Source organism: Agelaius phoeniceus (assembly GCF_051311805.1).
Source record: "Agelaius phoeniceus isolate bAgePho1 chromosome W unlocalized genomic scaffold, bAgePho1.hap1 SUPER_W_unloc_1, whole genome shotgun sequence".
Lineage (NCBI taxonomy): Eukaryota > Metazoa > Chordata > Aves > Passeriformes > Icteridae > Agelaius > Agelaius phoeniceus.
In genome coordinates this window covers 9,779,908-9,794,470 of record NW_027509866.1, presented here as the reverse complement: position 1 = coordinate 9,794,470, position 14,563 = coordinate 9,779,908, and the positions used below count along the sequence as shown (strand labels likewise).

At 52.7% G+C, this 14,563-nt stretch overlaps 1 protein-coding gene across 1 annotated transcript in view; it reads left to right on the top strand.

The window, feature by feature from the left end:
- LOC143692500 (uncharacterized) overlaps window positions 1-14,563 on the top strand; it is a 317,297-nt gene that overhangs the window by 29,013 nt on the left and 273,721 nt on the right.

Here is a 14,563-nt window from a genome sequence, read left to right as displayed (position 1 = left end):
CATGGCAGCAGCCTTGGGAGCGGGTCCCTGGCTGGGGCTGTGGGAACCTCTTCCCTCTGGTGCCCAGGGACAGGAGTGGAGGGAGCGGCTGCAGCTGAGTCGGGGCAGGCTCAGGTTGGATGTCAGGAAAAGGTTTTTGGCCAGAGGCTGCTGGGGCCCTGGCCAGGCTCCCCAGGGCAGGGTCCCAGCTCCAGGGCTCTCTGAGCTGCAGCAGCGTTTGGCCAGCGCTGCCAGGCCCAGGCTGGCATTGTTGGGGTGTCCTGTGCAGGGCCAGCAGTTGCACTGGAGGATCCTGATGGGTCCCTCCCAGCTCAGCCAATTCTGTGCTTCTGGCATCCCATCAGCCTGGGGATGGGGGGCTGCCAATGGTTGCCATGGCAACGGGCTCTGGCTGCAGGCCTGAGCTGGTGTCCATGGCAACCAGCCCTGGCATGGGGTCTCCATGGAGCTGCCAAGGGACTGAGCATAGCAACAGGGGGATGGGGATGGTTGCCATGGAAACTGACCATAGCAACAGGGGGCTGGTGATGGTTGCCATGGAAACTGACCATAGCAACAGGGGGCTGGGGATGGTTGCCTGCTAAGGATCAGATTTGTCACAGGCCCTCAGAGGGGTTCCATGGGGACTTTCCAGGAGCTGGAATGTCACATGCAGAGACGGGGGCTCCATGGAGACCTCCCAGGGCTTTCTGGGGATGGTAAAGAGCCCTGTGGTCAGAGGCAGTCACAGCCATTCCATGGTGACATCCCAGGGCACCTTGGGCTGCAAAGGCACCGATCTGTCACAGGCACTCACGGGGGCTCCACGGTGACATCCCAGGAGTGCCCAGGCTGCCAGAGAGCCGGGATGTCCCAGACACTCACAGGGGTTCCTGTCATGGGCACAGTGGGAGCTTCCGGCCAAGTTTATTAGAGAAGCTCCTTTTGGGTCACAAAATACAGAAACGATCCCCAATAGCCCCCATAGATCCGCAAATGTCACTGTGGAATCAGTGTTCCATGCTTTCTTTCTAATGGAAAACAACCATCCTTCTCTTCCAGGTGTCAATGTCTGAAATTGGGATTCCACCTCTAAAATTCTGGATATGCAAGGGTTGCTCCCAGGCACAATCTGCAAGTACCATCAAGCCTGGCTGCCCTTGGCCTCTGGTGGCTGCCCCTGCAACACTGGGGCTCGGTTCTTCCCTTCCCATGGAGATCACTGGGACACTGTGGGGACCCCATGGAACCAAGGGGATCATTGTGGCACCACTGGAGCCCATGGAACCAAGGGGCCATGGTGACCCAGCGGGGCTTCATGGAACCCAGAGACCATTATGGCTCTGTGGGGCCTGATGGAACCATGGAGACCATTGGGACTCGTCAGGGCCTGGTGTCACCAAGGGGGCATTATGACTCCTCAGGGCCTCAGGGAAGCAAGGGACCATTGGGACACTGTGGGGCCCCATGGAACTGAGGGAACATGGAACAGGTCTGGCTGGTTTGGCCTCCCAGGGGCCACCTGAAAGGTCTGGCTGATGTCAAGGGCTGCCTCTCATCAGCTCCTGGAGCACTGGGGCTCCATGCTCTCCTTGCTATGGAAAGAACCATTTGGCTTTTCAGATGCTGTAAGAGATGGTCTGAAGTTTCCCTCATTTGCCTCATGACTGTCCCAAGGACAGAGACCAGGACCCTGAGGACCCTGACTGGAGCTCTGGCCTGGCTGCGGTGGATGCTCACCAAGGGATTGTTTGCAGGAGTGTTTGCAGTGCTGCCATGGTCGCTGCTTTGAGCAGGGGGCTGGCAAAGGAGCAGCTCGCCCTATATGCTGGCACCTGCTTCATGACAATAGCCCATGAATTTCCCCACCTCTTGGCCAAATGAACTTTCTGGGGTAACTTTGCTGGTCCCCCATGGAAAATTCTTCATCTGCTTCATGACCACCGTGATGGATGGAGATTGAAGCACCCTCCCAAGGACTGAGACTTAGACCCTTATAACCCTGACACGGGGAGGGGTTGGCCTGATTGAAGTGACATGTTTGCCCAGGTGTGGTCATTGGACCAAGAAAACAATTGCTCTCACTCACTGCTGAGATTGACTTATCCTGTTTTGGAACATGGACTGTCTGTACCCGTTTTCAATAAACTTATTCTTCATTTTCTTTTACCTGTTCCCCCCTCAGCAGAGGACTATAATAGACCCCTGAGTAAACCAAGACTTTGAGATTCTCCCTGACCTGACAAGACAGATCTATTGGCTGGACCACATGAGGATTTAGTCTCTCCGTTTGGTAGCTATATCCACCCCCTCTCTTTCTCTCTCTCTCTGTCCTTTATATCCTTTCTAAATCCCTCTACTGCATTTGCTGTGGGCACTCAATAAAAGGTGCATGTATTTGATTAATACTGAAATCCCCTTCGTGTTGTCTTTTGCACTCCGAGATCAGTTAACGAACCATCACGACCCCCACTTGTATGAGCAGATTGTGACAGATGCCCATTGCCAAACTTGGTACTCTCCCTAAACAATTTCCTTAATGCAATGGTATCTCCCAGAAAAAAACGTGCCAGCTCTGGCTGGCCTTGGCCTCTGGTGGCCACCTCTCATCTGCCCCTGAAACACTGGGGCTCTGTTCCTTCATTCCTACAGAAAAGAACCAGATTTCATGTCCAAGGGCCATGGACAAAAATTAGCACTTGGCCTCCCAAATTCCATATATCCAAGGATTTCTCCCAGACAAAAGTAGACAGGAGAGACAGGTCAGGCTGGCCCTGTCCTCTGGTGATTTTCTTAGACTCTGAGCTGAATGTTTTCATGTGAAAACACCTTGGAGAGGGCCCAGAGATCTCCTAAGGAGGGGTTTTGAGGCCTCGGGCACATGAGCACTACATATGGACAAAGGAACTCTGTGCTCTGTTCTGTTGTGGTGGTTTTGCATCACAGAAGTGATGTTCTAAGAAAAGCTGCTAGCAGTTTCCTCCATGTCTGACAAAAAACCAATGAGTAATTAGCTTTGAGAATTGACAATCTGTTAAACCACTAAGGAAACTGTACACGCCTCTGTGAAGACACATGTTAAAGATGGGAAAGCCTGGGAGGGTCTCTTTCCCTTCTGGCTGGCACAGAGGTAACAAGGCCAGCCCAGCTCCCCATCTCAGCCAAGGTGGGCCATGTGGGTTCTCTGCTTGCTTTTTCTACTTCTCTTGGGCTTGAGATTGAAGGCACTTGAGATGACAGTACGTGTTCAGACTCAGGTGTTTATTGTTTCTTACCCATGTTACATTCTTAAGGCCGTGAGTTCTGCACTCTTTCATTAGCAGGGTACAAAATGGCTAAGTATCTCTTGTTATAAGGTCTTTTAAGGCTAAACTATCCAATTAAGAAAAGATACCTAAATTATTTTCCCTTTTAACCCAATAATTGATCATTTGAAGCCTGCAATGCAGACTTTTATGTCCAATTACAAAATACCACCCAAACCCATGAAGAAGAAGGAAGAAGAAGGTGAAGAAGAAAGAAGAAGGTAAAGAAGAACAACCCATCTCCACCCTAAAACCTCCATCTGGCTTCATATTTATTATTATCTTCTAAAACCCTGAAGTCTTAAGATTTTTCTGTGATATTATACACTTCTAACCAACTATACACCCATAATCCCAATGCTATTGATAAATTTTGGAAGCCTTCTCCACAGCCTCAGGTCAAATGCAGCGTTCTCTTGCAGGTCTGTGCCTTTCAGCAGAGAAAGTTTAAATTTCTCAGCATCCAGGGTTCCAGCAGAGCTGGGCGGCTCCTGCCGTGGGGCCGGGCCCCTTCCCAGGGACCCCGCCAGGCCCCATCGGCTGCCGGGCAGGGCCAGGGAGGCCGCGGGGCCGAGGCCGGGCCGGGCCATGGCTGCAGTTGGGAACATCTGGGCCCTGCTGAGCCCTGCCCCGCCACCAGCCCGGGCCCAGCCAGGATCCGCCGGGCCCCAGGAGCAGCCCCGGGCCGGGCCGGCTCGGCCAAGATTCTGCCACCCTTGGGCTTCAGCCGCAAGCCCCGGGCAGGGGCAGGAGAAGCCATTGGCCCCGGCCGTGCTGCTGCTGTGCTCTGGCCTGGCTGCTGAGATCCTGGCCCTGCCCCAGCGCGGCCCATCCTGACACAGCCCCAGCGCAGCCGCTGCAGAAACCTCCATCGTAAAACAGCTCCGGCCGCAAGCACCGAGCCCGGCCGGGGGCACGGAACCATCTGCAGGCCCCGGGTGAGATATGAACTCTTTCAGTGCTTCCATCCTCCCTCCAGTGAGAGAAAAGGACAAAGTGCAGGCACACAGAGGAGCAACATGAAGACACCAAGGTCAGTGAAGAGATAGTTGGGTCCCAGATGGGAGGGATGAGGAGATGCCTTGATCTTGGGGCTGAAATCCTCTTGTAAAGCTATGGAGAAGGATGGAATTAATATATCAGACTCTCTTTTTCCCTATATGTAATTGAAAATATGGGTAGATGACTTGTTCAGCAAAAACCTCCATGCTAAAGTAGGCAAATGTTGAAGTAGCTGTGATCCCATGAGAAGTTTAAACAGAGAAAGAGAGAAGAGTGGTGACACCCTGTGGCCTCAGGGAGAGAAGAAGATCTCTGTTCTCAGAGATGAAGATGATTTCAGAAATAGATGAAGCGAATCTTTGCTCTTGAACAGCTCATCTTTAAACTCATACCCCATTAGTTGACATGGCCCATAAAAACAGAAGTGGGAAAAGCTGTGAAAAATGGAAGGGACTTCACAATTGCAGATTTTCTGGGCAGCTGCTATTTGTGGGAATTGAGAGCCACGAGCGAACTGTTTTCTTATGGAGAAGTCTCCATAGCATGAAAGCGAGACTCCTCTCCCTAAGTGAACTGAAGAAAGACTGTTCTAGATGGTGTAAACTGACTGAAACTTTCAGTCTCCTTGCATTTGTCTCCTTGCATTGTCAGTAAGAAAGAAAAGGTTGTAGGGAGAGGAGAAGTTTCATATTCTTATTACTCTTTCTTCTATTTACTGGTAATAAACTTTTCTATATACCCTTTTAAAATTTTGAGCCTACTTTGCTTTTCTCCTAATCCTATCTCACAGCAGGAAATGAGTAAATATATTCCAGTAAGTGCAATGGTAATTAGCCAACACTGATCCCACTGCACTAATAGATGCATTGGCTGAGAAATCTCAAATTAGCAAACCAAAATCACTCCAGATACATTCCTGATAAACTGCATTAGAGCAGAGGGAAATCAAGGCAGAGCCATGGTTTGTCAGGACTTGCTGCATCCTGATGAGCCCTGTGGTGCATTTGGAGCTGAGCCCTTGAACCTCAGGGCCTGAGAGGAGATTGCACAAACCTTTCCAGGCGTGAAAGTCAGAAGAAAACCCCAAAGTGTCTCAAAGCATGAATGGGTCTCAGTGAGGTCCATCCCCAACACAGGCGCCTCATGGACTCCTTGGAGGAGACAATTGGAGGACAGGATTGACCAAAAACTTCTCAGAGTCTCAGTGTGGAAAGGAAATTCCATACTACCTTAAAAAATTTGAGAAGCTCAAAGCATTACTAAGCCCCACTGAGTGTCAGTACAAAGCTCTCAGGGGACTCATTAAAGGAGATAATTGGAGCCATGACTGCACAAACCTCTCAAAGAATTTGTATCAAAAGGGAAACACCAAGAACCTTAAAATAACTAAAGTACCTTGAAGCATTAATGAGCCCACTGAATGTTGTTACTGATAACGGCTCTCCAGGGACTAATTACAGCAGATAATTGGAGCCTGTAAATGCACAATCTTTCTCATAGAGTCTGTATCAAAAGGGAAAGGGGAAGTAGCTTAAAGAACTTAAGTACCCTGAAGTATTAATGAGTCCCAATCAATGCTGCAACAGGCAGAGAATCTCCAGGGACTAATTACAGCAGATAATTGGAGGCCATGATTGCACAAACCTCTCAGAGACTGCAAGGCAAAAGCCAAACCCAAAGTCCTTTGAAAAACCTGCAGTCCCTGCAGGGAGCATGAAGGAGCCCCCAGGGCCATTGCTGAGCAAGGCTCCCCAGGGACTCCTTGCAGCAGATCCTTGAGGCCACTGGGATGTGGGCTAGGGGGGGATGCTGAGGGCAGCACAAGGGGCTGACAGTGCCCAGCCTGGCTGGGGCTGGGCCAGGAGGCCCCAGGGCCTCAGGACAAGGTGTCTCCTCCCAGCCCTTGCTGGCACAGACCCTGCTGTGCCCCAGGGCACCAAGACTTGGCTTCTCTTTGTCCCCACCTGTCATCACTGCCTGCAGTTCTCTGCTCTGCCTGGGGCCTGGGGACACTTGCTCAGTCATGTCCCTCACTGGGACCCATTAAAAGTCCAAGAAACTTTGGAGTTGGATTCTGCCTTGGAGTTCTGCAGAGGTTTCTTCAGCTGCCTCTCAGGGACTGATGTTCAGGGCCTGAGCACAAAGGCCCAGAGGCTGATTAAAGTCCTTGTGCTGTGTCTGTGCTGCTGAGCTGGGCTGGGCTCCTGGCACAGAGGCAGCTCCTGCTTGCCAAGAAGAGCTTCAAAAGCACATTTCTCTTGATGAGCAGCTCTTGTGCCAGCCCAGCAGGGCTGGGGCACTGCCTGCAGCCAGCACGGGCACAGCCCAGAGGCACAGAGAGCTTCAATCAGTCAGGGCTGGGAAGGGGCTGAGAAGTGCCTGGGGCACAATCACTGCCAGCCCTTGGCACAGGAACCTCTGGCTGCAGGACAGTGCAGCTGCAGCTCCTGGAGACATCTCCTCAAGCTGGAACATGCCAATGCCTGCAGAGCCTGTGAGTACATTCTCTGATTGTCTCTTTTGCAGAGCAGCCAGGGGTGCCCAGGGCTGTCCTGCAGAGCAGGGTCCTGCAGCCCAGGGCGCTGTGCTGGGGCAGGGACTCTGCTGCCTGCCAGGGACAGCTCTCAGCCAGCCCTGGCAGCTGCTCCCAGCGCTGGGGAGAAGCTCTGGGGGGAAGGAGCCACCCTGAGCAGGGCAGGGGCTGCTGCTGAGAGAGCCTGGGTGGGGCAGGGCTGCTCCCAGCTCCAGACCAGCCTGGGCACAGCTCCGGAGGGCACTTCCCAAAGAAGGTAAGCCTGGGATTGCTGGAAAGATCAGGAGCTTTCCTGAGAGTGTTTTCAATTTCCTGCTTGAAGAAGGATGGGAACACTGGGGTGATTACAAAAAGATTTTTTTTTACTTTATACAATTTTCGTATATTTGTAGCTCTATAAATTACTATTACATAATTTTAAATATATATTCCTTTTTTAAGTCTATTAAACTCTTAATGAACTCTATTACTATTATATAAATCTATAACTATAATCCTTTATTAACATTATTATTTTCCCTAACCTTTTTCTTTGATTTTAGAAAAATAAACTGATTGTCTAAATGCATTCCTGAAATACATATAGTATACAAAACATATAGTATCCTGTATAGTTTTATTATCAGGAAGAGGACCTACAAGAAGAACATTTTGTTTTTTGACCAGAATGTGAGCAGTCATAACAAAAAGTGAAGGCAAAGAAGCCCTTGGACCTACTCCAATGGATTGAGCCAGGAATGTGTAACTGGGGTAAGTGAATCTCCTATAGGATGTTCCTGTTCAATATCCTAATTAATCAACCTTAATAAATTGCTGAAATCAGGGGCCGGGTGTGCCCCATCCCCACTGGGACACCTGGAAGCTTCCAATTAATATCTGGTTTTTACTTTACTGTTCTAACACTGTTGCAAGGGGATTTTTTTCTCTTTTGATTTTAAAAAACAAGGGGATGAGAGAAGCAGAACAGGAATTGTAATCCCAGAATGACAGAACATTCTGAGTTGAAAGGGACACAGCAGAATCATCAAAGGAATGTTTGATCTTTTCCAGGGACTGCAGAACTGTAAATTAAGTTGATCAGTGTCTCTGCTGGGAGCCTCCCAAAGGGCCCTCAGCCACTCCTCAGCCCTGCACAGCAGCAGCATCACCTTTGCAGGGCCCAGCAGGGCTCTCCTGAGCTGCCCTTGCCCAGCTGCACACAGAGCCTGCCCCAGCCAGGGCCCTGCACACAGGCAGGTTTCTGTAGGGCCCCAGCCAGGGCACACAGGCTGGCATGGGCTCTGTGAGCGCTGGCAGGGACAAGGCTCCTCTCAGCAGGGAATGTCCAGGCCCAGGGAGATGCTCAGGGAAGGAGAGGGGGCTGAAGAGAGCAGGGCTGGGGCAGGAGGGCACTGTTGGTGTGTGGGAGGTGCCGGGCACAGCTGGGCACGGGAACACTGTCCTGAGTGCCCGGCTGTCTCTGCCCTGCCCTCTCAGGCACAGCACCACAACATCTGCTCTTGCTTCTGCACTGCCCTGACATTGGCACTGTTATCTGCTGCTCTCAGGGAGGCTCTGGCATCTGCAGCAGCTGAGTCAGGCACTGCCCTTGGCATTCCTGCCAGGCAGGGCTGTCCATGGGAATGGGGTGTCCAAGCTTGCCTGGCACCTGTGGGGCTGTGGGCAAAGCAGTCCATGGCAAAGGGGAATGAGCTGAGCCCCCTCCCTGAGATCCCATCATGGGCACAGCCAGGGATCTCCTTGCTGTGCCCTGCCAGGCTCTGAGCTGCCTTCCTGGGTGCAAATCTGTGCCAGAGCCTCTGGGAGTTCCCTGAATGTCCCACGGGGAAGGGCAGAGCTGCCACAGCTGAGGAAATGCTGCTGGGTTTGCCCAGGGAGCCGTGAGTGTCCTTGGCACAAGGGGGTGCTGAGACCTTGCCCAGAGACCTTGAGAGAGGGTGAGACACTCAGGGATCCCTCTGCTCTGGGCAGGGTCTGGTTTATCCCAGGGTGATCCAGGAGTGTGATTATGCTCTGATTGCAGCCCAAGGTGCAAAGCCAGGGCAGCTGGGAACAAGCCCATCCAGCCCCTCACCTTCCCTCAGCCACAGGGAATCCTTTGCCTCTCCCATCTCTCAGTGGCAAACTCTGAGTGCAGCAGAAATGCTGGGGATTTGTGACCTCAGAGAGCCAGGAATGATGTGTGGGTAGGAAAACAATTCCTTAAACCAGCTCCTGCCATCCATGTCCTGTAGGACTGTGAGTGCAGATGCTACCAAGCCTGTCTGCATTAGGAGTGATTCCCCTGACAAATCTTGAATATCCAGCCTTGTCCCTCTGCCTCATGGCCACAAACCCAGGACAGTAGGGCAGGAATGGCTCCTTGAGAGCCCCCACGCACAGGCCTGGCTGCTCCTGGCACACTCAGCCAGCACAACTGGAGCTCAGGCAGGGACCTGGGTGAAGGTATTCCCAGAGCAGGAACAAGGCTGGCTGAGTCCCAGCGGGGCAGTCTGCAGGGAATGGCCCAGGTTTGGCTCAAATCAGCCTCTCCTGACTTGTCACTGCCCTTTCTCCATGAACAGGTCTCCATGTGCAGCCCCAGCAAATGTCCAACAGCAGCTCCATCAGGCACTTCCTCCTGCTGGCATTGGCAGACACACGGCAGCTGCAGCTCCTGCACTTCTGCCTCTTGCTGGGCATCTCCCTGGCTGCCCTCCTGGGCAACGGCCTCATCATCAGCGCCGTAGCCTGCGGCCACCACCTGCACACGCCCATGTTCTTCTTCCTGCTCAACCTGGCCCTCAGCGACCTGGGCTCCATCTGCACCACTGTCCCCAAAGCTATGCACAATTCCCTCTGGGACACCAGCAACATCTCCTACACTGGATGTGCTGCTCAGCTCTTTTTCTTTACGTTCTTCATCTCAGCAGAGCTTTCCCTCCTGACCATGATGTGCTATGACCGCTACGTGTCCATCTGCAAACCCCTGCACTACGGGACCCTCCTGGGCAGCAGAGCTTGTGCCCACATGGCAGCAGCTGCCTGGGCCAGTGCCTTTGTCTATTCACTGCTGCACACGGCCAATACATTTTCCCTGCCCCTGTGCCATGGCAATGCCCTGGGCCAGTTCTTCTGTGAAATCCCTCAGATCCTCAAGCTCTCCTGTTCCAAATCCTATCTCAGGGAACTTTGGCTTCTTGCTGTTAGTGCCTGTTTATTTTCTGGATGTTTTGCATTCATTGTTTTCTCCTATGTGCAGATCTTCAGGGTTGTGCTGAGGATCCCCTCTGAGCAGGGACGGCACAAAGCCTTTTCCACCTGCCTCCCTCACCTGGCCGTGGTCTCTCTATTCCTCAGCACTGGTATATTTTCCTACCTGAAGCCCCCCTCCATGTCCTCCCCATGCCTGGATGGGGCCCTGTCAATTCTGTACTCGGTGGTGCCTCCAGCCCTGAACCCCCTCATCTACAGCCTGAGGAACCAGGAGCTGAAGGCTGCAGTGTGGAGACTGATGATAGGATGGTTTCAGAAACATTAATCTGCTGGCCAATTTCTGCAAATCACTTGAAATAAAAGTTATATTTGATCCTTCCTGTTGATTTAATTTTGGAGGTTCTTTTCCTTTGTTTTAGTATTTTCATATTGTGAACAAAGAAATGTCAATCTTGGTGCCATTTCTCATTTCATTTCTGTCCACCTTCCCTGTGGCCACAGACTGTGTCAGTGTGGGTTGTGCTCTTGGTGGCATTAAAGGAACTAAAGGATCTCTCCCAGCAGAGTTTTCTGCAGAGATGCCCTTTTGTTGCCTTCTCTGGAGCTGCAGCAGCAATGTCTGTGTGCAGAGCTGGGGCAGATCAGTGCTGGCCCAGCAGCTGTGCCCAGCAGCAGCAGCAGCAGCAGCACTTGGTGTTGCCAGTGCTGCTGCCGTGGCCCTGCCCCGCTGCCCTGGTGGCCCTGGTGTTGCTGCAGGGCCTGAGTGCTCTCGGGGCCGGGCACAGCCCTGGGGGTGGCAGTGCCAGGGCTGCAGCAGGGACAGGCCATGGGCACTGCTGGGGCAGCGCTTACGCCTCAGGCCAGGCCCTGGGGGCTCCAGGCTCCTTGTCCAGGCTCTCTCAAGAACACGGCCAGGCCAATGCTCAGCACAGAAACCCCCGTGAGCAGCCCCAGGCTGGCCGTGGGCAGGCTGGGGGCAAACAGCATGGCTGGGGCTCTGCAAGGGCCCTGGGCCAGACGGGAAGGAGCAGCAGAGCAGGGGCTGATCCATGCCCAGGGCGCTGCACAGCCCAGGGCAGCGTCCCAGAGCGTCCTCATGCAGCTGCCAACAACATCCCCCCTCTGCAGCCCTGGCCTCTCCCCCAGCTCACACAGGTGCCCCATCCTTGCAGGCACAGACACGGCAGCACTGCCTCAGCAGCCCCTGTTTGCATTGCACACAGCAGGGCCAGCACCCCCATGCTGTTGCTGTGGGGACATGAACCTGAGGGAGCACAAATGCCATCAGCCCCTGGGGCCAGCCAGGGCTGGGGGACACCAGGGAAACCACTCAGCTTTGTCCTGGCCTCTGCACTCAGCCAGAAAGTTTGTTCCCATCAGCTGGGAGTTTCCTGTGCCACTGCAGACGCTGTTGCTCAGAGCCAGGGCTGCCTGGCAGCCACCCCCAAACTGCCCTCAGCATTTCTTCTGCCTTTCCTTTGCCTTCTTTACTCTTCCCTGGTACAAATTTCTTCCCATTGCCCACCCCTGTTCCCTCCCCTGCCAACAGCCCATCTCTGTCCTCATCCTGCTGGCCACACCATTCCTGATGCAGGCCAGGAGCCATTGGCCTTCTTGGCCACCTGGGCACACTGCTGCCTCATGTCCAGCCTGCTGTCCATCAGTCCCTGCAGGTCCCTTTCTGCCTGGCTGCTCTCCAGCCACTCTGTCCCCAGCCTGTAGTGCTGCAGGGGTTGTTGTGGCCAAAGTGCAGGACCCGGCACTTGGACTTGTTAAACCTCACCTTGTTGGATTTGGGCCTTGGTTTCAGCCTGTCCAGGGCACTGTGCAGAGCCCTCCCACCCTCCAGCAGATCCACTCTCCCAGCCAACTTGGTGTCACCATGGTTCCATGAGGCCCCTGAGTGTTCCAATGGTCTCCATCATTCCATTTGTTTCCGAGTGTCACAATGTTCCTTTGGTTACATGGGACCTCTTGGTGTCACAATGGTCCCTTGGATCCTTGGGCCCTGAAGTGTCACATGGGCCCTTCATCCCCCCAGGCCTTGCAGTGTCACAATGGATCCTTGGTTCCATAAGGTCTGGCAGTGCAGCAATGCTCTCCTTAGTTCCACAGTGTTACAGTGGCCCCTGTGCTCTGTGTCACCATGGTCATCTTAGTGCCACCAGGCCCTGCAGTGTCACCATGGCCCCTTGGCTCTGTGCTGCCATGTCATACACAGTGTCACCATGGTCCTCTTGGTGCCACCAGGCCCCGCAGTGTCACAATGGCCCCTTGCTTCCCCAAGGCCCTGCAGTGTCACAATCATCAGAGAATCAACGAGACTGGAAAAGACCTTGGAGAGCATCAAGTCCAACCTGGGACCCAACACCACCTTGTCACCCAGACCATGGCACGAAGTGCCACATCCAGTCTTTCCTTAAACACTTCCAGGGACGGAGACTCACCCACCTCCCTGTGCAGCCCATTCCAATTCCCCATCACCCTTTGTGTGGAGAATATTTCCTAATGTTCAGCCTAAATGTCCCCTGGTGCAGCTGAAGGCTGTGTCCTCTTGTCCTGTCACTGTTCCCTGGGAAAAGAGCCCGACCCCCACCTGGCTGCACCCTCCTGTCAGGGAGTTGTAGAGAGTGATGAGGTCTCCCCTGAGCCTCCTCTTCTCCAGGATAAACAACCCCAGCTCCCTCAGCTGCTCCTCACAGGACTTGTGTTCCAGAGCCCTCCCCAGCCTTGCTGCCCTTCTCTGGACACGCTCCTGCCCCTCCATGTCCTTCCTAAATTGGGGGGCCCAGAACTGGACACAGCACTCCAGGTGATGCCCAACCAGTGCCAAGCACAGGGGAAGAATCCCTGCACTTCTCCTGCTGGCCACACCATTACTGATCCATAGGAGTGCCAGGGGTTGGATGATGGAAATGGTGGGGAGGGGGTGGGCACAAAGAGCTCTTGATTGTCAGCCATAAAGGATCTTGATTTTCATTTCTATTCAGAGAAGAAATACTGATCTTCCCATCAACTTGTGTCATCAGTATGCAGTTTTTTATTTCCTCTCCTTCTTTTTTCGCATGTTTCAAGCTCTCCACTTTAAATGCCCATGTCTAAGGATTTCTCTACAGCAGCTGGATCTATATCCTTCCTCTGCTCTCAGATTTTCTTCCTCCAGATCTGGTCATTGAAGTGCCTCTTAACTGACTGGTTTCATGCTTTGATCTGCAGGGAGTTGCCCAGTCTTTCTGAAGTTCAAATAAATATCACATTAGTCAACATGTTAATTGTGTTTATATCTATCACTTAATTACCTTTTCTTATGTCTTTTCCTAAAACTGTTCCAGTACAGAAATCCCTTTGGGGATGGGGGACATGTCAGATGCTGCTGGGACATCCCAGAGAGCTGAGGGAAGAGCTGTGATGGTTATTACACTGTTCAAATGTTCAACTTGTGTTTGTTGGCAAGAAACCTTTCTGTGCCTCTGAGTGTCACCAGGCCCTGAGCCCAAAGGACACAAACCTGATGAGTTGTGGTTCTCACTGCAGGGGCTGCACTTGGACCTTGGCTCTGCAGAGCAGAGCTCTTCATGCTCTTTCTTTCTTTTCCTCCCTCTGGGCGTGGAGGGAGCTCCTGACTTCAGCCTGTGACTCGTGTGTGCAAAGAGCAAATCTGGGCAGAATCGGGGCAGGGAGGGTTTGGGGGGACCTTGGGATCTGTGCTGGGCACAGAAGGTGTTTTCCATTGCTCTGAGATTGTCTGCTGTGCAAAGTGGATTTAATATCCAGCAGAGGAATGACTTTTGCATTTGATGGAGCTGTGCCTTCCCTTGGCTTTATTGGCTGACAAGAAATGAACATCCCTCTGTGTCTTGGGCAGCTCCTTCTGCAAGGAAAGAAGGTGGGAGTTGGAGCCAAGGAGCTGAAAGCTACAGGTGCAGCCTGGGCTGGAGGGAGCTGAGATTTGCACAAGGCTGCTCTGAGTGCCAGGGCTTGGATGGGGGAAATGGTGGGGTGGGGGTAGGGACAGAGTCTGATTGATTGTCAGCCATGAAGGGTCTTGATTTTCATATCCATTCAAATTGCATGAGGAGGTACCTGGATTCAGTGTCAGTTGGAGATTGCACATATCGATTTATAAACAGGAAAGCAAAACTAAACAGGACTTAAAAAATCTTTTCTCGCTGTCTTTTTAAATATCATGTGTTCAGTTTCAATACACTACTGAGATCTACTTAACCACAAAGGATTTGAAAATTAAAATTAAATGATTCCCAGAGGCTTGGCTTGTTCAGGTGTTCTCAATGTTCATGAGCCCTGGGACACTGAATTCCTGCACTGAAGAGCTGAAGGCTGAACAAGCCTCTGGAGCAGTGAAATTCAGCAGCAGCCTCCAAGTTGCTGAGGATGTCAGCAGCCCCCAGTGAGGCCATCCCTGCCCAGAGACCGTGGGGGAATGGGCAGACAAGGAGAGCGTCCCTGGGGCTGGGGCAGCACAACTCAGAGGCACCAGCGGCTCCAGCTGGGCAATGGAGTGTGGAATGTGGCTGGGAAAGCCCTGCCT